This window comes from Bubalus kerabau, chromosome 7 (assembly GCF_029407905.1).
Source record: "Bubalus kerabau isolate K-KA32 ecotype Philippines breed swamp buffalo chromosome 7, PCC_UOA_SB_1v2, whole genome shotgun sequence".
Classification (NCBI taxonomy): Eukaryota; Metazoa; Chordata; class Mammalia; order Artiodactyla; family Bovidae; genus Bubalus; species Bubalus kerabau.
Window position 1 is genome coordinate 26,072,440 of NC_073630.1, and position 25,874 is coordinate 26,098,313.

A 25,874-nucleotide genomic window follows, 5' to 3' on the forward strand; every position below is an offset into this window, starting at 1 on the left:
TTGAATATTTATAAGAGAGATGATATTGCTCCCCAAATCCCAAAACATTTACTAGTTTGCCTTCATGGAAAAAGTGTGCTGACCCCTGTCCCAGAGGTTTGGTTCTCAAGCCTAGGTGCACATTAGAATCACCTGGAAAACAGTTAAAATAATACCAGTATCCTTTTCCCTCCCCCAACATATACACACTGAGCAATTAAATCAGAATCTCTGGGAGCAGGTCCAAGCATGGATAGTTTTATTAAATCTTCCAACTGACTCTACTATATAGGCAAGGGTAAGAATCACTATCTTAAAGTTTTATGATTTTTAGGCATAAATCTTGCCTTTCAAGTTATTCCAAACATCAGATTATCCAAGATATTTCCCCTTCGGAACATGAGTTACTATATTTCAAGCCCCTAATACTAGGGCCCTCGCTGACCAAGCACAGAGTCAGTGCCACGTTTGAAGCCGTCACAGAAGCACCCCACTGTTACAAATTTGAAATGGTACACATTTCAGTATTAGTCGGGATAGGCTACCTTAGCAAACACTTCTCACTTTCAGAGGCTAACATAAGAAAGGTTTTCTTTATCATGCAAATCATGGTGCAAGGTGTTTGGTGGGGAGGCTCTCTGCTCTACAAAGGAACCCAACTGCTTCTAGCTAGACATTCTACCACCCCTCGGGGCCTCAGAGAGCAGACTGGATCCCTCTTCATCCAGCCAACAGACGAGAGAAAAGAAACAGCATGGAGGATTGAGTAGGAGGTGTTTTATGATCAGGCCTGGAGGAGGTCGACATACCCCATTGGTCAGAACTTAATCATTTTTAAGTGCAAAACAAGGTGCTAAATGTAGCCTACCTTTCTGCCAAAGAGGAAAAGTGAAATAGCTTAGTGAACTATCTTTATCCCGGTCACAACCTTCCTCCTAACTGGTATCCTATATCAAGCCCTGTACTATGAAAGGCCTTAATGCCCCTTGTCATAGGCAGAATAACAGCTTCCCAGGTATGTCCACATCCTAGTCTCCAGAACCTGTGAATGTGTTACGTTACACAGCAACGGGGACTTTCGCAAATGTGATTAAGGCTAAGGATCTTGACATGGGAAAATCTCTTGGATTATCCAAAGTGGGTTCAATATAATCACATGGACCCCTAAAAATGGAGAACCTTTCTGAATGGAAGTCAGAGAGATAGGAAGATGGAGGAAGGGTCCAAGAAAGGCAATGTGTTTGAAGGAAGGGGGCCATGAGCCAAGAATGCAGGCAGCTTCTAGAAGCTGAAAGAGCAAGGAAATGGATTCTCCTCCAGAAAGGAAGACAGCCCTGCCAAACCCTTGATACTAGCCAAGTGAGACAGGTGTCAGACTTCTGACCCAAAGGACTGTAAAATAATACATTTGTGTAGTTTTAAGCCACTAAGTTTGCAGTAATATTTTACAGTAGTAATAGAAAATAAATGCACACTTCACTTCTACGTTCTTACTGCTATCGGTGACAGCCCTAACATTTAAATCTTAATTGGTTGCTCATTTTCTTTAAATTCTTTATTGGCTCCTCATTCATTCACTTAATACACACGAAACAATTCCAATGTGTCAGGCACCCTCCCCGTCACCAAGACTGCTGCCCTGAATAAGACAGACGCACTTCCTGCTTCAGTGCTTAGCAGTACAGGGACTATGACATGACTCTCCCATGTCATTCAATGTCTGCACAGTCTAATGCTGAACAGCCTACATACCATCTCTTGACATTTCTCTCTGCCAGAAAGAGAAAAAAAAAAAAAAAAAAAAGGCTTTGGAAAAAAAACATTAGTTGCCCAGTCGTGTCCAACTCTTTACAACCCCATGGACCACAGCTCGCCAGGCTCCTCGGTCCAGGGGATTTTCCAGGCAAGAACACTGGAGTTGGTTGCCATTTCTTTCTCCAGGGGATCTTCCCAACCTAGGGATCAAACCCAGGTCTTTCACATTGTAGGCAGACTCTTTACAGTCTGAGCCACCAGGGAAGCTCATCTCTTGACATTTCTCTCTGCCAGAAAAAGGAAAAAAAAAAAAAAAGGCCTTAGGAGTGCTGATAAAATGTCATCAGATTTCTAAGATGCCTGGTTTAAGAACATCACTAGCCACAGTAGAAAACTGTTCTGCCCTCCCTATTTTTTGTTCATCTGGAAAACTCCCACTTCTCCCCTAAAAGTGATCTCAAATATTATTCCAGAAAATAAGGTCACTCCCAGGCTCCCTCCTCTTTTTACTGTGGAGTATATATATATCCAAACTAGTAGTTGTTACAATGAATTACAACTGTCCCTTCTCTGGCCTAATTATGGCTTTCAACAAATTCAAAGCGAAGTTCCTAGTAAACTTGCTTTTAAATAAATGCTGAGAATTCTCTTTCATGCATTCATTCATTCATTCTCTCAAAATAAATTCATCAAAACACATACTTCACCAGAATTTGAATTAAGTTTTCTGCAGGAAAATTGACAGCACAATAAAAATCCCAAAATAAGAAAAACAGACCAGCCTCTAAATTGTTTGCCATATCTTTTCCAGCATAGACCTCTTATTCTTTTCAAAGAGCGTACTTGTTGGAGTAAGAAAATGGAGAGCCACTCTGAGAAGCCCGCATAATGACATACTGAATATGGCTACCACAAAGCTAGGATTCTGCATGTACCTCTGTTAGTAAATTTCTGCAATTTGCTAAACATGCGTGAAGGTATACAGTACCCATAAACTTCAACATATACCTACAACACATAACACGCAGTGTATTCAATTATATGAATAATTTTATTTGGATGGATTTATTTCACCTGCCTACAAGAACTAGAGAAAAAAGATCAGTCTTTTTATAAGCATTTCAAATGTACATTGTGAAACTATTTTGTTGTAATTTATTGTTACATTTTTCTTGAAAAAGAGAGCCACTAGTCTGTTTCAGGCACTGATACATTTTCCTGGTATAGTCAAGCACTCCATGCAAGATTCATATTCTAGTTAACTAAGTAGACAAGAATTTTTCTTGTCAATTACTAATTTCCCTGCATCTGGATATTTTATATTCACAACAGTGAACATTAACATATTTTACTTGGTAATATATCTGTAACATATAAATGGTGATCTGCTAAATAATTTACTAGTTATAGAGAATATTCTGATAAATTATTACCGTCACTATATGGAACCATCACACAAAGGCACATTTTAATACATTTTCAAACAATTCTTGAACAACTATTTTGTACCTACTATGTGCAGGGTGCAGAGATCAGTCAGAAACAACATGTGTAGAATAATTATCAGTTGTTGGCCTGAGTAAAATTTATTCCAACCACAGGAACATAATTTTCAAGAGACAAATCGTAGCTATCAGCACATGAAGTTTTCCTGAACATTTCCACTTTCATTAAGAACTCTCACCTAGCATCCAGCAGACATTGGATTCCTACTAGCATGGCAGTTTAGCTTTCCTGGACACAGAATATGAATGGTCAAAAACTCTTTCTTATTCCCACCCTCCAATACATTAGCAGTTTTCCAGTGGGCAATGATTCTGTGCAATGGAGTCTAATGTGATAACCACAGTGGTAGAGTAACCAGAGAATTATCCCCCTAGGAGGATAGAAGTTTTTTCTACCTCTAAGTCAATGATCATTAAAACCAACCAACACATTAAGTTTAACAAATCACAAAGGCTATAGGGACCTACAAATTGCAATAGTGAAGTTACAATTATCCAGCAATTAGGTTTACATTTACATTCACCCTTTCAATAATCAAGTCTACAAATGCACCCACTTCTTCCTGCTGAACTTGATCTGGAAGGTTTCTAAAGCTTTCATTTTTATGCAGGTTTCTCAAACCAAGAAAACAATTGCTTTTTGAAATGAAATTTAAACATTAAAAATGGAAAAAAAAAAAAAAAAAAAAAAAAAAAAAAGAAAACAATTGCATCTGAATGAAATAATAATGACAAACCTTATGAAGCAGAAAGAACAATGATTTATTCACCTAACATAAGCCTAATTTAAAAAACATGGTGGTGGGGTGGGGGGGGGGGGCGTGGATTGCCAAACTCTATCTCCAAATGGAATGTGCTCTGAGCCATCAGAAATATTTGGCTACCAAAAGAGTGTCTAGTTCAGTAAATAACGAACATGAATACCTAATGTTTTAGGAATGCTTTCAGCTACAGGTAACAAACAGTCTAGAGTGGCTTTTTTTATTTTAATTGGGGAATTTTCTTTTTCCCATAGTGAGAAATCCAGAATTACCAATGCTGGACAAATTCAGTAGATCAATGGTGGAAAAGACCCTGAGAGTTCCTTGTAATTATTCATAATTACAAAAAGGTTGCTGCAGCTTCAACAATCATATCCCTCTTCCACCAAGAAAAAGGAAGATGGAACAGTGAGAAGGGCAGTGCCAATATCTAAAGTAAACACTGCGTGAGGAAGCTCCCAGGACATGTTTGTTTTTCATTGGCCAGAATTTTGTCCCAGAGTCATTGCTGGCCTACAGGTGAGGAAAAGAGAGAAAGGGGACAGAGAGAACAAGAACAGTATCTTCTGACACCCAGAAATCAACCTAACATTCGCAGCTGAGCCTTAACATTGTGAAGAGCCATTGAAGCACTCATACTAGGCCTTGGTATTCTCCTGTTGACCACAAACCAGCTTACAAATCAGCGGCTATCAAGATGAAGTGAGAAAAACAAGATGAGTCCATAATCTTCTAAGCACAGAAACAAGGTCATTGTACAAACCACAAAAATTCCAAATATCTCTGCACCCTAATCTGAAGCCTGTCACTCCTTTCCCAACCATAGCTTTAGCCTCACTTTATTTTGTCCATCTTATAAGATTTTTAAAATATCTAATTATTGGCTTATCCTCAATTCCCAAAGGCATGTAATCCATAACAAAGCCATTTTTTAAAACCCTCCCCCAAAGTTCCCTAATGTGTGTCCCCCTCCCATGAGAATCCTTTCAAATACCTTTTACTGAAATGCCTGACATTTCCCATGGTTTGTGGGCTTCTTCCTTTCATATGTTAATAAATCCAATTTGTTCAATTGCAGGTATGTTTCTGGTGGTCTTTGGCTGGAAGGCATTTAAGACTCAGTCAACCAAAAAAGTATTTGCCACAACTTTGTTCCATTCTAGTCTAATTAAAATGGTGCACCCTAACAGGTCAGACTTCAAAATCCTTAACTGGAAAAGGAGTCAGGATATAGTGAACAGAGCATATGAAGAAGAACCTAGGGACAAAGGCTCTAATCTGCTCTTTCCAGTTTATCAGTTACGTGGCCTCAGGCAAGACACTGAAGGACAAGAAAGGAACTGACCTTACAATCATCTAAGTGAACCAGCTAACTTTAACTGTGTTTGAGATGGCAAAACTATAAGCTCCAAGAGTCTGAGGGTATTTTCCTTCTCTTTACATTTGAAAAGTTGCAGGATCAGGGTTTGAATCCAAGCACCTAACTCTAAAAAGTAAAAGTGTTAGTCACTCAATCATGTCCAACTCTTTTTGACCCCTATGGTCTGTATCCCACCAGGCTCCTCTGTCCATGGAATTCTCCAAGCAAGCATACTGGAATGGGTAGCCATTCCCTTCTCCAGGGGATCTTCCCGACCCAGGGATTGAACCTGGGTCTCCTGCATTGCAGGCAGATTCTTCACCATCTGAGCCACCAGGGAAGCCCCTAACTCTAACTCTAACCCCCAACTCTAACTCTGAAGCCTAACTGTTTTCCATTATACCCAGTTTTAATTTCTTCCTCTGTGAACTAACTAGGTCGTGAACTTCAGAACTTTAAAGGCCCTTTCTGCTCACCATTTGAGGGCTCTGAATGATGAATCACATTATTTATATTTATGCTTTTTAAACCTACCTGGTCTGTAGATGAAAGGTACAGGAACAATGTGAGGTGATGTATGTTTATGGAGTTTGAATTAGACCAAGTCTTTTCTTTACTAGCTTAAATCATGAATTTGAGCTACCATTCGAACTTCCAAGTAAAATTAATTTTCAGTTCCTTTAATTTAAAATACAATTTGCATTTCTTTAATAATTAGTGATGCTGAGCATCTTTTCATACACTGGCCCTCTGTCTTCTTTGGAGAGATGTCTATTAAGGTCTTCTGCCCATTTTGTAATTGAATATTTTTGTTGTTAAATTATATGAGCTGTTTGTATATTTTGGAGATTAAGTTCTTGTCTGTCACATAATTTGCAAATATTTTCTCCCAGTCCCTAGGCTGTTTTTCTTTGTTTGTTTGTTGTGTTTGCTGTGCAAAAGCTTAGAGGTTTGATTAGGTCCCATTTGTTTACTTTTGCTATTACCTTGGGAGACTGGCCCAAGAAAACATTGGTATGATTTATGTCAGAGAATGTTTTGCCTATACTCTCTTCTGGGAGTTTTATGGTGTCATATCTTATGTTTAAGTCTTTAGTCATTTTAAGCTTATTTTTGTGCATGGTGTGAGGGTGCATTCTAATTTCATTGATTCACCTGTAGCTGTCCAACTTTCCAAGAACCACTTGCTGAAGAGACTATCTTTTATCCATTTTATATTCTTGCCTCCTTTGTTGAAGATTAATTGTCTATAGATGTGTGGGTTTATTTCTGGGCTCTCTATTTCACTTCATTAATTCATATGCCTGTTTTTGTACTGATACCACATTGTTTTGATTACTCTAGCTTTGCAGTATTGCCTGAAGTCTGGAAGAGTATGCCTTGTGCTTTGTTTTTTTCCCTTCAGAATTGCTTTGGCAATTCTGGATCTTCTATGGCCCCACACAAAATTTTGGTGTGTTCATTCACCTAGAGCCAGACATCCTGGAATGTGAAGTCAAGTGGGCCTTAGGAAGCATTACTACAAGCAAAAACCAGTGAAGGTGATGGAATTCCAGCTGAGCTATTTCAAATCCTAAAAAATGATGCTATTAAAGTGGTGCAGTTAACATGCCAGCAAATCTAGAAAACCCAGCAGTGGCCACAGGACTGGAAAAGGTCAGTTTTAATTTCAACCCCAAAGAAGGGCAATGCCAACGAATGTTCCAACTACTCTACAATTGTGCTCATTTCATATGCTAGCAATGTAATGCTCAAAATCCTTCAAGCTATCCTCCAACAGTATGTGAATCAAGAACTTCCAGATGTATGAGCTGGATTTAGAAAAGGCACAGGAACCAGAGATCAAAATGCCAACATTCACTGGATCATAGAAGAAGCAAGATAATTCCAGAAAAACATCTACTTCTGCTTCATTGACTATGTAAAAGTTTTTCACTGTGTGGATCACAACTGTGGAAAATTCTTCTAGAGATGGGAATACCAGACTACCTCATCTGTCTCCTGACAAACCTGTATGCAGGTCGAGAAGCAACAGTTAGAAACGGACAATGAAAAACAGACTGGTTCAAAATTGGGAAAGGAGTCCGTCAAGGCTGTATATTGTCACTCTGTTTCTTTAACTTATTTGCAGAGTACATCATGGGAAATGCCGTGCTGGATGAAGCACAAGCTGGAATCAAGATTGCTAGGAGAAATATCAATAACTTCAGATATGCATATGATACTAATCTAAAAGCAGAAAGAAAAGAGAAACTAAAGAACCTCCTGATGAAAGTGAAAGAGGAGAGTGATAAAGCTGGCTTAAAACTCAACATTCAAAAAACAAAGATCATGGAATCTGGTCCCATCACTTCATGGCAAACAGATGGAGAAAAAGTGGAAACAGTGACAGACTTTATTTTCTTGAACTCCAAAATCATTGCAGACAGTGACTGCAACCACTAAATTAAAAGACACTTGCTCCTTGGAAGAAAAGCCGGGACAAACCTACAAAGGTATTAAAGAGCAGAACCATCACTTTGCCAACCACAGTCTGTATAGTCAAAGCTGTGGCTTTTCCAGTAGTCATGTATGGATGAGGGAGTTGAATCATAAAGAAGGCTGAGTGCCAAAGAATTGATGCTTTTGAATTGTGGTGTTAGAGAAGACTCTTGAGAATCCCTTGGACAGCAAGGAAATCAAACCAGTCAATCCTAAAAGAAATCAACTCTGAATATTCATTGGAAGGACTGGTGCTGAAACTCTAATACTTTGGCCCACCCAATGCAAAAACCCGACTCATTCCCTGATGCTGGGAAAGATTGAGGGCAGGAAGAGAAGCAGGCAGCAGAGGATAAGATGGTTGGATGGTAACACCAACTCAATGGACATGAGTTTTAGCAAACTCAGAGATAGTGAAGGACAGGGAAGCCTGGAGTGCTGCAGTCCATGCGGTCACAAAGAGTCAGACACAACTTAGTGACTGAACACTAACATAAATTTTTGCATTATTTGTTCTAGTTCTGTGAAAAATGTCATAGGTAATTTGATAGGGATCACATTCAATCTGTAGATTGCTCTGGGTAGTATGGCTATTTTAATAATAGTAATACTTCCAGTTCAAGAGTATGGGATATTTTTGTGTGTCTTTGAATCCTCTTTATTTTATTAATGTTTTATATTTCTCATATATGTCTTTCACTTTCTTGGTCAGGTTATTCCTTAGTATTTTTTGGTGCAATTTTAAAAGATTTTTTTTTAACATTCCCTTTCAGTTATTTTATTGTTAGTGTAAAGAAATGCAACCAATTTCTGAATGTTAATCTTGTATCCTGTTACTTTGCTGAATCCATTTACTAGATAGAGTAATTTTCTGTGGAGTCTTTATGGCTTTATATATATAGTACCATGTTATCTGCATATAGTAACATTTTACCTTTTTCCCTTCCAATTTGGATACCTTTTATTTCTTTCTCTTGTCTTCTGTGGCTAGGATTTCCCGTATTATGTTGAATAGAAGTGATGAGGAAGGGTATCCACTTGACGCCATTCAGAATGGCCATCATTAAGAAATCTACAAATAAATGCTAGAGAGGATGCGGAGCAAATGGAACCCTCCTACACTGTTGATGGGAATGCAAGTTGGTGCAGCTACTATGGAGATCAGTATGGAGGTTCCTTATAAAACTAAATATGTTGCCACCATATGATACAGCCATCCCACTCCTGGGCATATACCCAGACAAAACTATAATCAAAAAGATACCTGCATCCCTATGTCCACAGCAGCACTATTCACAATAGCAAAGACTTGGAAGCAAGCTAACTGTCCACTGACAGATGAATGGACAAAGAAGATGTGGTACAAATACAAAACGGAATACTACTCAGCCATAAAATAGGACAAAATAATGCCATTGGCAGCAATATGGACGCAACTTGAGATAATCATACTAAGTGAAGTAAATCCAAAGAAGACATATACCATATGATATCACTTGTATGTGAAGACTATAATACATCACAAATGAATCTATCTTCAAAACAGAAACAGACTCACAGACATAGAGAACAGATACACGGTTGCCAAGGTAGGGAGATGGAGGAGGAAGGATAGACCAGGGGCTTGGGGTTGGTAGATGCCAGCTATTGCATTTAATGAGGTTAAACAACAAGGTCCTACTGTATAGCATAGCAAACTATATCCAATCTCCTGGGATAAACCATAATGAAAAAGAATATAAAAAAAGAATGTTTATGTAAAACTAAGTCACTTTGTTATACAGCACAAAGTTGTAAATCAACCATACTTGAATAAAAGATAAATCAATTAAGTTAAATATGACTACTTCAGAAATTGAGTGAGATCCTATACAAAAGGGGCTGAGAAAAGTAAAGACTTGACAATAAATGTAGGAAAGCAAGTCAGCATATTTCTTTTTTATATTCAGCATTCAGCACGAACAATTTAACATTCATTTGCACATTCAAGTAGGAACCTTTACAAGCTAGTAATAGACAAATATAAGAAAATATAATCATAGATAAATAAGGACAAATGTAAAAATATATGCATTTTAGCCGTATCAATTTAGAAAAATTTTTTAAGAGAAGTAACCAGCAGTGTTGAAGACTTAGGGAAATATGCACTGAAGGACCAGAGGAAGGAATGTTATTTTGTAACTTTCTTCTGAAGGGTAATATGCAATATATATCAAACATTTCTAATATTTTTGCCTATTGCCTTTGAACCATAATTTCCTTCTATACAAAATCACAGATGTGTGCAAAGAGCCACAGAAATGTAGAAATACTATTTATAACTGATGAAATTTTTTAAAAAGTTAAAAGGTTAATGATAGAAGATTGGTTAAATAAATTGCAGCTTACTCATACAAATGAAATCTATGGTTGTTAAAAAGGAAATGAAGAAACATTAAGTACTATGGGCAAATGTTTAAAATACATCGCTATGTTGAAAACGTAAATTTTTCAATGTGTGACTGTGTTTTTGCTTTAAACATGTGTATAAAGGTGTTGCTATGGATTGAGTGTGTGTGGACCACAAAAATCCATTTGTTGAAATCTAAGCCCCAATGTGATGGTATTTGAGAGGTAATTAAATCATGAGGGTAGAGTATTCACATGGGATTAAGGCCCTTATAAGAGCCCAGAGAGCTATTTCCCTCTCTTTCTATGTAAAGATACAGCAACAAGTCACCAGACTGCAACCTGGAAGAGAAAGTGAAAGTCGCTAAGTTGTGTCCGACTCTTTGTGACCCCATGGACTGTGTCCATGGAATTATCCAGGCCAGAATACTGGAGTGGGTAGCCGTTCCATTCTCCAGGGGATCTTCCCATCCCTGGGATCGAACCCAGGTCTTCCACATTGCAGGCAGATTCTTTACCAGCTGAGCCACAAAGGAAGCCAAAGAATACTGGAGTGGGTAGCCTATCCTTCGGAGAAGGCAAAGGCACCCCACTCCAGTACTCTTGCCTGGAAAATCCCATGGATGGAGAAGTCTTAGTGGGCTGCAGTCCATAGGGTCGCTAAGAGTCGGACATGACTGAGCGACTTCCCTTTCACTTTTCACTTTCATGCATTGGAGAAGGAAATGGCAACCCACCCCAGTGTTCTTGCCTGGAGAATCCCAGGGACAGGGGAGCCTGGTGGGGCTGCCGTCTCTGGGGTCGCACAGAGTCGGACATGACTGAGCGAATTAGCAGTAGCCTATCCTTTCTCCAGCAGATCTTCCTGACCCAGGGATTGAACTTGGGTCTCCTGCATTGCAGGAGAATTCTTTACCAACTGAGCTATCAGGGAAACAACCTGGAAGAGGGTCTTCACCGTATCTGGACCACGATGGCACTCTGATCTCAAATTTCTAGCCTCTAGAACTATGAGATAATAAACTTCTATTGTTTATAAGTGACCTGGTCAATAGTGATCTGTCAGAGCAGCCCAAACTAAGACAGATATAAACACATTTTTTAAGACTCAGATATTCAGCAACTATGTCTAACTGATGGAATTGTAGTTGGTTTTATTTTCTTCTATTTATCTATATTTTCAAGATTTTCTACCAGGACTATATTTTTATAATAATTTTATTTTTTTTTTTTTTTAGATTTTTTTCAAATTTTATTTTATTTTTAAACTTTACAAAATTGTATTAGTTTTGCCAAATATCAAAATGAATCCACCACAGGTATACATGTGTTCCCCATAAGTGAGGTTTTGAAACAAATATTAACATATCTAAATCAATAAAAAATACCCCATGAGTACTTCAAATGCTAAATGCAACTGTCCTTTAAAAAAAAGACAGACCCTAGATAAAAGATAAGTCCTCGCCACATCATGAGATAGCTCACAGATCCCAAGCCATCTGTGAGACACACAAACACCTTTTCCTCAAGAGATTTGTTTTCCAAATAATTGTTTTAATCCTCTGCTTTCAAATTTGTAAATCTAGCTTAAAGTAATGCTGTATGTATAATGAAATTTTTAAGAAGCAAAATTATGTAACTGTTAATTATCTTGTAAAACTTTCCATTGTAGTATTATCTATATGGACTTCTGAGAATTATAAAAGCAATTTCTTTACTTAGAATATTTGCTTTAACGAATACAATATTGTCAAGTTTAAAAATAAAATAAAATTTAAAAAAAAGAATATTTGCTTTAACATGCTGCATTTCTATTTAACTTTTTAAAGCTAATGCAATGTTGCAAACCAACAATTTTGCAATAATATTTAGAGAGAGATGCTATCACAGGAGGAGTTTGTTTCAGTTCTTCTTTTTTCTTTCAGTGATTTTTTTTTTTAATACAGGAAGGACTTATAAATATCATTTTAAAAAATGTGTGCCTTACTAACCACTACATTAAGGTATAAATTTAAATCCTGCTGAAATAAGAAGTTGAAGAATTAATTTTCCCATTACAATAGCTACCTCATATTGGCTGCCTATTGTTATTTAGGTTCTTTAACAAACACTATCTTATTTCATCCTTACAACCACCCAGCAAAGCAAAGGAGGTATTATTAACCCCATTTTACAGATTAAAAAATTGAACAATTTAATCATTCAAACTCATGATTTTGAAAAGCCTTTAATGACTTGGGAGATACAAAATAAAGTTTTTCATGTGACCAGTGAGTGTGAATAGATAATTGGTATTATCCTCCTCAGCTAAGATACAAACAAGGTAACTCTGTATTAAAATTTCTAAGTTTAACTCCAAGTTGCCCAGTCTGTTTCTTAATTCTTCTCCCCAGTGTGTGCAATTATTCCCATAGTACTTATTCTGCCCAAAGAATCAGACTTGTTTGTTATAGTCTTGCCCTAAGACCCAAAACAAAGTATTTCTTCTTAAGCTAGAGGTCCACCTAATGACTGCTGTCTCAATGTTGTTTGTTCCAGAACCTTCTTCTGTACTGCTGTTCTGTGATCAATGCTGGACACTTGGTAGCCATGCCTGATGCCTCCTGAGCGGACCATGCCCTGGGTGTCCCTGCTCAACACCATGGCGAACAGTGAGCCAGGGTCAACCACAGAGTGGGTTTGCACCAAGACATCTACTTTTTTAAAAAACATTTTATATTGGAGTATAGCCAATTAACAACGTTGTGATAGTTTCACGTGGACAGCAGAGGAACTCAACCATATATACACATGTATCCACTCTCCCCCAAACTCCCCTCCCATCCAGGCTGCCACGGAACATTGAGCAGAGTTCCCTGTGCTACACAGTAGGATCGAGACATACTACTCTAATCTTTGCCAGAAGTTCCAGCTCAGAGTTTGACCCAGGAAAAGAAGTTCTAAACAGCGCAGGACTATACCCTGTGTCAAATCCAGCTCCATCGCCAAGATGCATCTCTTTGGGTTCACACACACACCCACTTTCATTTCCAAGTGGTAGGGTTTCACAAGACTGAGTCAAGTTCCTTGTAGACCCAGAATCAACCTTCCCTCAATGCATTTTCCTACCTGCTAGTTTAACCTAGCCACACCTTCTTGATACATTCTTGTTACACATCAACATTTCTTTACACTTCATTGATATTTGAACTTGGTTAGCATCACCTTGGTCTATCCTACAGGTTTTAATAAATTTTAAACCAAAAAGGAAAATATCTTGAGGCTCTAGTTTCCTCCTATTAAGTCCCTCTGTTCCTATACACTTCTATGCCAAAAGGCTGCCAAATTTTCTTGTGGCAGAATCTATGCTCTCTCTGCGTTCCAAGAGATATGCCAGGGAGGGTCATCTGACTGCTACTGTCTTGGATGCCTGTACCTAGGGCACTTGTATAAAAATGTCCTATTCTACATACGTGTGTGTGTATTCATGTATATGTATATACGTGGATATATATGAATATGGAAAGATTGAGGGCAGGAGGAGAAGGGGACGACAGAGGATGAGATGGTTGGATGGCATCACCGACTCAATGGACATGAGTTTGGGTAAACTCTGGGAGTTGGTGATAGGGAGGCCTGGCGTGCTGCGGTTCATAGAGTCACAGAGTCAGACACGACTGAGCGAATGAACTGAACTGAACTGATTCAAAAATGTGCGTAGAAAACAGTTATTTAACTTTAGTCCATTTAAGTAGTGTTCAGAGCCATAACAGCTATACACAGCACAACTCCAAGAGGAGCCAGTTACATGGATTCCACTAAGAAAAGCACCCCCTGTTACTGCCCACCCAGTGACTCTGATGGTTCTTATCTCTCAGTAGGATGAATGATACTTGGTAATTTTTACTTGCTTAGATAGAAGGGCTGCTACATGAATGATTCCATGTTTTGCCTTTTCTGTTCAAATATAAGAATGTTTTCATCCTGCTGACTCCTGGGAGCAAATACCAGAGAGTCATCTATGGAGGATGAGTCACCTGAGGAAAAATGTACTTTGAAGGCTCTAAGGAAAGATCATTTGATGGCCAAATGGATTTCTCAGGGTTAGAAAGATGGACATGGCTGTAGGCCATCCTGGACATGGCAACTCAATCTTATCCCAGGACTTTTGGGGACTAAAGTCCTTTCAAAGAAGATTGGGATGGGGGAGTCAAGTCACTGGCTGCTGAGAACTGCAAACCCTGGAGTCCAAGAAGAGGCAACCTGAATTGAAATTAAACTGAAATACCTCATAGGTCCAAACTGGGAGCAAGGGCAGCAAGACCAAGACTCCTGCAGTGGCAAAAAAGAATGGTTGTCCTAAGAGAGGTAATCACTTTTCAGAACCACAAGGGTACAGCCAGAAATAATGGCAGCAAGAGTAACCACAGATGGATTCAACACTGGCTCTGCCTTCTTGGTCCGAAAATCTAATGGACCACTAGGAGAGAGAGAACCCCCGAAAGGAGATAAGCAGATCAGCATGGGGACACTTCGTCCTCTCTTCATTTAATCTGAAGAAGTGAAAGGTATGTAAGTATGTACAGCCATCACGTCTTCATGCCTCTCATTTTATAAGTTATCTGCAATGGGCATGTGTTGATTTTTTAAGATTATAGCTTAAAACTATTAATATGAAAAATTACAATACTTAGATATTAACTTACATATGTCAGTTAGTAATGAAAAGACTTACTGTTGGTTTAAAGAGAAGAAATAGTTAATTCACTCAGGCCGCAAAGATGTCATACAGAAAATTTTAATTCAGAGTGCTACAAGAGCTGAGATGTTACTAGAATCTACAGAGGAAAGACAAACAAAAACACCTCAAAATAAAGATTGCTTGAGGATATATTGACCCTTTGAATACATCCCCACAACATCTATAGAAAAGGTTTAAGCAGGGAGGGCTTCCCTGGTGGCTCAGACAGTAAAGAATCTGCCTGAAATGCAGGAGACCTGGGTCCAATCCCTGGTTCGGGAAGAGCCCCTGGAGAAGGGAATGGCTACTCACTCCGGTATTCTTGCCTAGAGAATCCCGTGGACAGAGAAGCCTTGTAGGCCATAGCCCACGGGATCGCAAAGAGTTAAAGACGACTGAGCGACTAACACACACAAGCAGGGAGAGTACAATTAGTTTCTATTTATTAAATGCCTGGTCCTGTTTACAATATTTCTGAAGATTTCTTCCTGAGAACATTTATAACGATCACCACCACCACCTCCGTCTTTCCTTGGGTCACTTTGGAAATATATCTCATTTATATTTATCTCAAAAAGAGATTCTCTGTTTTTAATTAAAAAAAGAAGTATTCTTCAACTTTATGTTACATACTTTTATCTAAGTTGGCCATGTCAGAACCCAGGAGAAATCCATAGGGGTTTTTAATTTCTCTCTACTTTTGTTCCTAGTAGAAAAGCTATGTTTCACTCAAATATTTTATTGCCAAAGACATTGATTACTCTTACATGAAATAATCAATGGGAAATTTAAACACATACAGAGTTTACACTTAGACTGTTTCAAATAGTACATTCAATTTTACTTTGACTTCCTTAAAGCCATCTAGTGATTTATCTTAGCCTCTTTTATGCAGAAGACATTCCAGTAACCAAGTGCATAAATTACTCCAGAGAATGAAAACATAATGTTATTATGATTAAACAAAAATCTTATATCTGGAATGAAACATGATTAAAATTTACCACTATTTCTTTAGTTGTGTTTGGCTAAAACTTTATGTTTATAAATTAACACACTGGGAGGAAACAGGAGTGAAACAGCCTAACCTTTATTCTTACACTGCATGTTTGTTAAGGCCTATAGTAGTACACAGTTAGTAGCTGAATCTACTGGCTAAATAATATATAAATAAATACAAAACAAAACACTTCTAGACAGATAGACTGGAATCAGAATTACCTGAAGGACTCTCTTTTACTTTTATTTTATTTTTCAGATTTAAGCTCTTCCACCTTATTTACCATCCACTTCCATCATGGTGGTGGAAAACAATAGAACTGCAATTTAAAGTCAAAAATTAATGTATTACAACAGATTTGAAAGCCAAGCTTTGAAACTAGTCAGACAACTTTCTGTGTTGGAAACCCACAACTAAGAAAAATTAAACTTCCTATAATTTTATAAATTACAGCAGAAATACCTGTAATTACCCAAGTAAATGATGACAAAAAAATTTGCCCTTCAGGGGTTGGATTACATTTGAAGGAAGCTGCCTTATTTTCTATGCTCAAGAAAAAAGGCATGTTGACACACAAGTAAATAATAGCTAATGCATTTTGGATAGCACTGAGAAAAAGGATTTTAAAGAAACCTGATAAACAGGACATGGCTGTTTTCTATAAGGAGAGTCAACAAATCCAACAAAACAAGAAGCCACCTGTGAGAGTCAAAACTACCCCCCACACCCAATACATACACACATGCACTTACCACCCCTTTCAACTAGCTGCTCAAACGAAACATTAGCAGGCAGACAGTAATCTAGAATGAACCAGATCTGGTGTTTGTTTTTCCTCTTGTACCTGGTTGCTGCTGTAAATCAAGCCAGACTCCTCTGAGATAGCAGAGTTCTGTGGGCTTTGAAAGCCACAGAAGTCCTGCCTTTAGATACCTGGCGGAACCCCCAAATGTTAATCCCATCACACACACACACACACACACACACGTGAATTCAGTCCAGCTAAATTAGGCATGGACGATGATGGAGATGTTATGCATTATTCCTGTAACCAATCATCTAATATAAACAAGCTCAGGATTTCCCTCGTGGTCCAGAGGCTCAGGACCAATGCAGGGGGGCCAGGTTCAATCCCTGATCAGGGAATTAGACCGCATATGCTGTGGCTAAGACCTGGCACAGTCAAATAAGTAAATATTTTTAAAAAAATAAAACAAGCAGGTTTATTTATATATCAGTTCAGTCGCTCACTCGTTTCTGACCCTTTGCAACCCCACAGACTGCAGCATGCCAGGCTTCCCTGTCCATCACCAACTCCAGAATTTACTCAAACTCATGTCCATAGAGTCGGTGATGCCATCCAACCATCTCATCCTCTGTTGTCCCCTTCTCCTCCTGCCTTCAGTCTTTCACAGCATCAGGGTCTTTTTCAATGAGTCAGTTCTTTGTATCAGGTGACCAAAGTATTGGAGTTTCAGCTTCAGCATCAGTCCTCCCAATGAATATTCAGGACTGATTTCCCTTAGGATGGACTGGTTGGATCTCCTTGCAGTCCAAGGGACCCTCAAGAGTCTTCTCCAACACCACAGTTCAAAAGCATCAATTCTTTGGCGCTCAGCTTTCCTTATAATCAAACTCTCACATCCATACATGACTACCAGAAAAACCATAGCCTTGACTAGATGGACCTTTGTTGGCAAAGTAATGTCTCAGCTTTTTAATATGCTGTCTAGGTTGGTCACAGCTTTTCTTCCTAGGAACAAGCATCTTTTAATTTCATGGCTGCAGTCACCATCTGCAGTGATTTTGGAGCCCAAGAAAACAAAGTCTCTCAATGCTTCCGAATCTATTTGCCGTGAAGTGATGGGACCAGATGCCATGATCTTAGTTTTCTGAATGTTGAGCTTTAAGCCAATGTTTTCACTCTCCTCTTTCACTTTCATCAAGAGGCTCTTTAGTTCTTCTTCGCTTTCTCCCGATAGTGCTGTCTGCATGTCTGAGGTTATTGATATTTCTTCAGGCAATCTGGATTCCAGCTTGTGCTTCATCCAGCCCAGCGTTTCTCATGATGTACTCTGCATATCAGTTAAATAAGCAGGGTGACAATATACAGCCTTGACGTACTCCTTTTCCTATTTGGAACTAGTCTGTTGTTCCATGTCCAGTCCTAACTGTTGATTCCTGACCTGTACACAGATTTCTCAGGAGGCAGCTCAGGTGGTCTTGTATTCCCATCTCTTTCAGAATTTTCCAAAGTTTGTTGTGATCCACACAGTCAAAAGCTTTGGTGTAGTCAATAAAGCAGAAGTAGATGTTTTTCTGGAACTCTCTTGCTTTTTCTGTGATCCTATGGATGTTGACAATTTGATCTATGGTTTCTCTGCCTTTTTTAAATCCAGCTTGAATATCTGGAAGTTCATGATTCACGTACTGTTGAAGCCTTGCTTGGAGAATTTTGAGCATTACATTGCTAGTGTGTGAGATGAGAGCAAATCGTGCACGAGTTTGAGCATTCTTTGGCATTGCCTTTCTTTGTGATTAGAATGAAAACTGACCTTTTCCAGTCCTGTGGCCACTGCTGAGTTTTCCAAATTTGCTGGCATATGGAATGTAACACTTCTACAGCATCATCTTCTAGGATTTGAAATAGCTCAACTGGAATTCCATCACCTCCACTAGCTTTGTTCATAGTGATACTTCCTAAGGCCCACCTCACTTTGCATTCCAGGATGTCTGGTTCTAGGTAAGTGGTCACACCATCGTGGTTATCTGGGTCATGAAGATCTTTTTCATATAGTTCTTCTGTGTAATCTTGCCACCTCTTAATATCTTCTGCTTCTGTTAGGTCCATATCATTTCTCTTCTTTATTGTGCCCACCTTTGCATGAAATGTTCCCTTGATATCTCTAATTTTCTTGAAGAGATCTCTAGTCTTTCCCATTCTATTGTTTTCTTCTATTTCTTGGCATTGATCACTGAGGAAGGTTTTCTCATCTCTCCTTGCTATTCTTTGGAACTCTCCATTCAAATGGGTATATCTTTCCTTTCTCCTTTGCCTTAGTGTCTTTTTTTTTTCTCAGCTATTTGTAAGGCCTCCTCAGACAACCATTTTGTCTTTTTGCATTTCTTTTTCTTGGGGATGGTCTTGATCACTGCCTCCTGTACAATGTCACAAACTTCCATCCATAGTTCTTCAGGAACTCTATCAGATCTAATCCCTTGAATCTATTTGTCACTTCCACTGTGTAATCGTAAGGGATTTGGTTTAGGTCATACCTGAATTGTCTAGTGGTTTTCCCCACTTTCTTTAAAGTTTGAATTTGGCAATAAGGAGTTCATGATCTGAGCCACAGTCAACTCCTAGTCTTGTTTTTGCTGCCTGTATAGAGCTTCTCCATCTATCTATCTATATATATTTATATTTATATATAGTATTGCCTTTAAGATATATTTGAAAGCAGACAGGCTTAAAGTATAAGGTAGAAAATGTCATGTCAAGCAACTTAGAGAATTCCATAACTGATATTATTTTCACCCTGAATGTACAGTTCACACTCATAGTTCTAGATTGGAGATTCATCAGTGTCCTCCTAGCACATAGGAAATCCTTCCACCAGTAATTGAAAGCAATTTATTTCTCCTTCTTTGCTTTTTACCATACATGGACTCCAGAGAGCAGTTTCCCTGTAACACATGATTCATAAGAAGGCTTTACTACCAACCCTTCCCATAAAGTAAGCACTAATTCTTCTGTAAGCTTTTGGCATTTACCTACTTGCATACAAAGGTGATTTGGAAATTCCCACCCTGTTTGCTATATAGTTCTAATGGGCCAACACCCTTCACAAGCAATCCAGTGCTCTTCAGAACAGAAGAAGCTTATTCCACCACACTGGAAATATCGTGGTGTCTTTTTAGTGGAAAGTCTCATCGAATGGAGCTATTGTCTGGTTAAATGCATGTGTGTGTATGTGCTCAGTCAGTCATTTCCGACTCTTTGAGACCCCATGAACTGTAGCCCTCCAGACTCCTCTGTCCATGAGATTTCCTAGGCAAGAATACTGGAGTGGATTGACATTTCCTATTCCAGGGGAGTAGGGGAATATCCCGATTCAGGGATCGAACCCACGTCTCCTGCATTGACAAGCAAGTTTTACCACTCAGTGACTTTACCATTGAGCCACCTAGGAAACCCCAGATCCATTAAAGCCAGAAACAGGATAAAGCAAAAGTCACTCAGTCATGGCCAACTGTTTCAACCCCATGGACTAATGCAGTCTGTGGAATTTTCCAGGCCAGAATACTGGAGTTCCCTTCTCCAAGGGTTCTTCCCAACCCAGGGATTGAACCCAGGTCTCCCGCATTGCAGGCAGACTCTTTACCAGCTGAGCCACAAGGGAAGCCCAAGAATACTGGAATGTGTAGCCTATCCCTTCTCCAGCGGATTATCCTGACCCAGAAATTAAACTGGGGTATCCTGCATTGCAGGCAGATTCTTTGCCAACTGAGCTATCAGGGAAGCCCACAGGATAAAGAACGTGTGTAAATATTCTTTCATAGACTAATATTAATGCCCTAGATTACATTCTGAGATTCAACTGAATACTTTCTGAAACTACATATGCCAGAAAAACAATGCTGTACCCAAAAGAATGCTGTATTAGAAAGTATGGGAGAGGGAGAGGGTGGGAAGATTTGGGAGAATGGCATTGAAACATGTAAAATATCATGTATGAAACGAGTTGCCAGTCCAGGTACGATGCCCGATACTTGATGCTTGGGTCTGGTGCACTGGGACGACCCAGAGGGATGGTATGGGGAGGGAGGAGGGTTCAGGATGGGGAACACATGTATACCTGTGGTGGATTCATTTTGATATTTGGCAAAACTAATACAATTATGTAAAGTTTAAAAATAAAATAAAATTAAAAAAAAAGAAATAATATGTGTATTACCATGTAAAGATCAACATTAAATTTTAAAAGTACAGTAAAACCACAAAAAAAAAAAATAAAACAGTATATGATAAAAAAAAAAAGAAAGTACACTGAGTCAAAAGAGGGAAGACCTGACCAGTATTTCTAACTCTGCAGCTATGAGCCACTCATGTTCAGTTTTCTTTTTTGTCAAATATTTTCTAATTAATAGGCATTGAAATATTTCCTTCAGGAGAAATTCAAGCTATCTAGGAAGCCAGGAAGGACAGAGGGAAGGAGGAACCCTCTTCCTCTTGTGTCCTGCTCCACAATGCCAAAGGAACACTCTCAGATCTTATCATCCTCTGACAACCCAGCTATAGCCATCATTACAGTTGACGCTTAAACAATGAGGGTTTGAATTATCCAGGTCCACTTATATGCAGATATTTTTTAAAAATACTCCATTGCTACAGAGTCCATGATTGGTTGAATCTGCAGATACAGAATCATGCATATAGAGGGCCAATTCTAAGTTATATGCAGATTAACCTTCAAAGTTCACCTGTATTTACAGAACATATCTGTGTTGAAAATGTTAAATAGTCCACTGAAAACTGAAGCAAATCTGCATACCACAGACACAAAAGATAAAAAGTAATAACATTATTATAAAGAAAAATACCAATGTAAGAAATAAAGTTATGCTTGCAACTTCAAGATACAGAAGTTGAGATAACCTTCAGAATTCATCTAGATCCATCATCTTAGGTAGACTCTTGCATAATTGCTCTGAAAATGTACATTCTAGACCCAGGCTGCATCAGCTAGCCCCTATTACTAAAGTCCCTAATTTTCAGTGGATTTAGCAGAACAGCAGTCCATGAAGTGGTAGCATAGCCTATATGACAATGATGATACAATAAGCCTAAAAAAATGCTTTTAGATGGTCTTTTAGATCAGCTAAAAATTATTAGATTTTTTTAATTACAACATCACCAATACTTATATCTCTGTTTATCTGTGATTGCCTCAAGCCTTGGTTCTTGCTGACTAAATCTGTCTTAGCAACAGTTATATAATTTTGCTCCTAGATGTGAGATGGCCATAGGGACTCTACTTCCTGGTTAACGTGTCTTAATGAACCACCACATTTTCATATTTTCCCACAGGAAAGGAACATGGTATGACAGAAGCAAGTTAATGCATCATGATATTCCCCTCTTTCCTGAAGAAGTCTGAATCTTCCTTTTATATATCCTCTCATTTGAAATAAGAAAATCACTAAGGATTTTAGCTTTTAAAAAATCATCCCAATACTGATCCCATTTCTCACAAAGATCTAGAACTTATTAAAAACTCTTTAAAATCAACAACGGAAAAGGAAACAAAACTCCAAAAGGTCAAAGATTTAGCTAATTTACATAATCACTAAAAATTAGGACCAAGTAATACCAAAAAAGATAGATGCCACTCACCACCACATCTTAAGTGCCATATCATACATACATACACCAAGGACACGCATATTCACTAGGTGGGAAAACAGCTGGTTAAATTCTCAGAGATTTCCTTTGTAACAGTTTCCTTAAAAGGAGCCTGGTGGGCTGCAGTCTATGGGGTCGAGAATAGTCGGACACGACTGAGCGACCTCACTTTCATGCATTGGAGAAGGAAATGGCAACCCACTCCAGTGTTCTTGCCTGAAGAATCCCAGAGACGGCGGAGCCTGGTGGGAGGCCGTCTATGGGGTCGCACAGAGTCGGACACGACTGAAGCGACTTAGCAGTAGCAGAAAAAGCAGTATCTGCCATATTAGGTCAAAGATTATTGGTATTTTAATAGTAAGTTAAATTTACGTTGAGAGTTAATTAAATGAACACTTTTAGCATAACATGGTGACACATAGGCAAATTCTGTGTATACAGATGGCATTTCAAAAACATTCCATTGTTACTCTCATGTCACATTTAGACATGAGGCACTGAGTATGTATGTGTTGACTGAGTATTCGCAAATTCTCTTACAGGCAGTCAGTGCATGAGTTGGAGGGAAAACAGCCTGCCAGTCACTTGGAACTGCCAGGTTGTAGGGAACACTTGCATCTCTCTCCCTCAAATCTTCAGGGAATTCTGAAGCTCCATAGCCTGCTCCAGGGTAAAGCTTGTCTTGTGGTGGATGAATAATAGGTCCATCTTTTCTTACATTTTCCTAAATAGGCTATTTTTTAGGCTATTTTGCCAAATAAGTTGCAAAAGTTTCCCTCTGTAAAACCTATTGGGCAAGAAGTTTTTCTAGGACATAAAGTTAGAATACCAAGAAAATTTTCATGATCACAATGCAACCTAAAACCCTAGAAGTATTCCAGTAGTTTATACAATCAAACACCCAATCCATTAACCAGAGACTCTTATCAAATACTAATCTTTGTTGATAAAGCCTTAAACTCCTAAATCTGCCTCAAAGGACCCCCGGATTTTGCAATCAACTTGATTTTCTTCCACTTCTGTGGAATAGTTTTAAGTTCTCTGCAAGTAGTCTGTCTCTCCTGTTTCTGCACTCAGAACTCTAGTCTGGATGGGTTCATTTCCAGGGTGTGGATTATGATCATTTTAAGTCAATATTTAAAATGCTTCCACCCTCCTTTGCAACTAGGAGTGACCATATTTCCTGATAAAAAGGGATAGGCTTTGCTGAAAGTTCCTTTCCCCTCTTCTTCCTGCGTGGATAGGATACCTGGTATTATGGTAGTGATATTAAAAACCATGGGGGCCTCAAGCAGAAGAGGGAAAACCCAGTAAATGAAGGAAGACAGAATGGAAAGCTGGACTGAGCCTATATTCTTGATAGCATTGTGAGCAATGTAAATATTGTCAGTAACCACCTATCTTCTTGCTTCCTGCTATGTGAGAAAAAATGAAACCCTATTTATGTAAGCCTCTACTACTTGCAATTTTTGATACTTGCAGCCAAAACAGCCTGTCTGGTCAGTTCTGCTTCATGCAGTGCAGTCCCCCTGGATAATTAGTCCTTGCCCAAACATCACACACTTTCTTACCATCATATCTTTTCTCCACTTAGCTTTGCATATGGCAAGTGTTTAATAAGTTTTATAAAATATATGATGTGATCTGGTTGATAAAATTTGAAGTTTAAATAAATGGTCAATGACTAGACCAATCAATCAAAAATTATTTGCTAACTATGAGACATAAGGTATGGTGCTACAGCTAATTTAAATTTTGAGCTTTCTAATCAGAATCATTCTATACTTTCCCAATGACAATTTCTTGTGCTTTGTTTTACAAACAAAAAAAAGCCCTCAATAAAAGTTTTATATACAGAGTGGTTTTCCAGAGGACAGGAACCAGCTCTCCTGTGTTTTATAGAAAGTCTAGATCACTGCTGGCACTCAATGAATATTAAATTATAATAATACTGCTATGGATATTATTCAGATTCTCTGACATGGTTGCAACTTTATGTTTTTGAAGTGCATGAGATCCTATAATAAAAATGTTTTATGGATGTGAATGCATGTTACATATAGTTTGTCAGTCAGCTTAGCCAGGTCATATTAGGAATGTATTGGGCTCAAATAATGTTTTTCAATGTCTACATTGGTGTGATTCAACTGCAGAGTGTCAGTTTCCTAATTTATCATAATAAATTACTTCTCAAAAACATTATCAAGCTGCAATGATTCTCAATTCTAGGGGAGAAAAATTATTTTTTCCTACAAGAAATTCAAAATGGGGCAAAAAAGGTTTTTTGAATAAAAAAGAAAACTTAGAACTTTCCTGGTGGTGTAGTGGATAGGACTCTGCCTACTAATGCAGGGGACACAGGTTCCATCCCTGGTCCAGGAAGATTTCACATACTTTGGAGCTGCCGAGCCCATGTGCCACATCTACTGAGCCCGTCCTCTAGAGCCCACACACCCCAACTATTGATGTCTGCGTGCTCTAGGACCCCTGAGCCACAACCAATGAACCCTTGTGGACAACTACTGAAGCTCCAACGCTTTAGAGCCAGCAAGCCATAAGTACTGAAGCTCATGCACCTAGAACCTGTGCTCCGCAACAAGAGAAGCCACCACAATGAGAAGCCCGTTCACTGCAACTAGAGAAAGCGTGAGCAGAGCAACAAAGACCCAGCACGGCCAAAAATAAAAGTAAATAATTTTTTTTTTTAATAAGTTTAAGTCCTACCTCTACTTAAAAGCATTCCTGGGAGATTTTATTTTAGTCATTTTTGAAACTATTACATTTATAAGGAGCATATAATTATTAAAGAAAAAGTTCAAACTCATTCATATAATTTTCACTTTAAACGGTATAGTCAAAAGTCCTGAGATGGTCACACAGCCTTTGTTGTATCTCAAAACTTTCTAAGAAGTCTTTTGGCTTTATGGAATTTTGCTCGAAGTTGCCTTAGCTTATCATCCTAAGGAATCATTGGAGCACAGTGATTTCCCATTGTCTTTTTACTTGTTTGTACATCCATTCTATTTCTGTGAGTATACCAAACACTTTCTGTTTGCCTGCTTAACTCTTGTTTTCATCAGCAGCCCTTTAGCTGAGAACAAGAGAACACCCTTGGAAAACTCTTTTTAAAAAGTGTGGGGACGTTCTTTAGGATAAAATAGTCTTACCTTTAAAAGCACTTTTATTTTACTTTTGCAAGTTTACCCTCAGAGAAATGAAATCTCAGGTTTTGGTATACATAAAAACCTATATACTAATGTTTCTAACAACTTTATATCTAATACCCAAAACTGGCAACAACACAGATGTCCTTCAACAGGTAAATGGTTGTGCAAGCTGCAATACATCTATACCGCGAAATACTACTCAAAAACAAAAAGCAATATTAATATACACAACAAATTCTAAATCAATCTCCAGAAAATTATGTTAAGTGAAAAAAACTAATCACTTTAGGTTTAGGTTACAAGCTGTATGATTCCATTCATACAACATTCTTGTAAGGACGAAATTATAGAAATG

At 38.4% G+C, this 25,874-nt stretch overlaps 1 long non-coding RNA gene across 2 annotated transcripts in view; it reads right to left on the bottom strand.

The window, feature by feature from the left end:
* The window catches only part of LOC129657555 (uncharacterized), a 163,188-nt gene that overhangs the window by 104,425 nt on the left and 32,889 nt on the right, over positions 1 to 25,874 (bottom strand). Inside the window, exon 3 of one of the 2 annotated variants that reach the window (XR_008716795.1) lies at positions 1,520 to 2,021. The exons of the other annotated variant lie outside the window; for it this stretch is intronic. This is a non-coding gene — a long non-coding RNA (uncharacterized LOC129657555). Of the gene's footprint in view, positions 1 to 1,519; positions 2,022 to 25,874 lie in introns of those variants that run through there. 2 annotated transcript variants of the gene reach the window in all.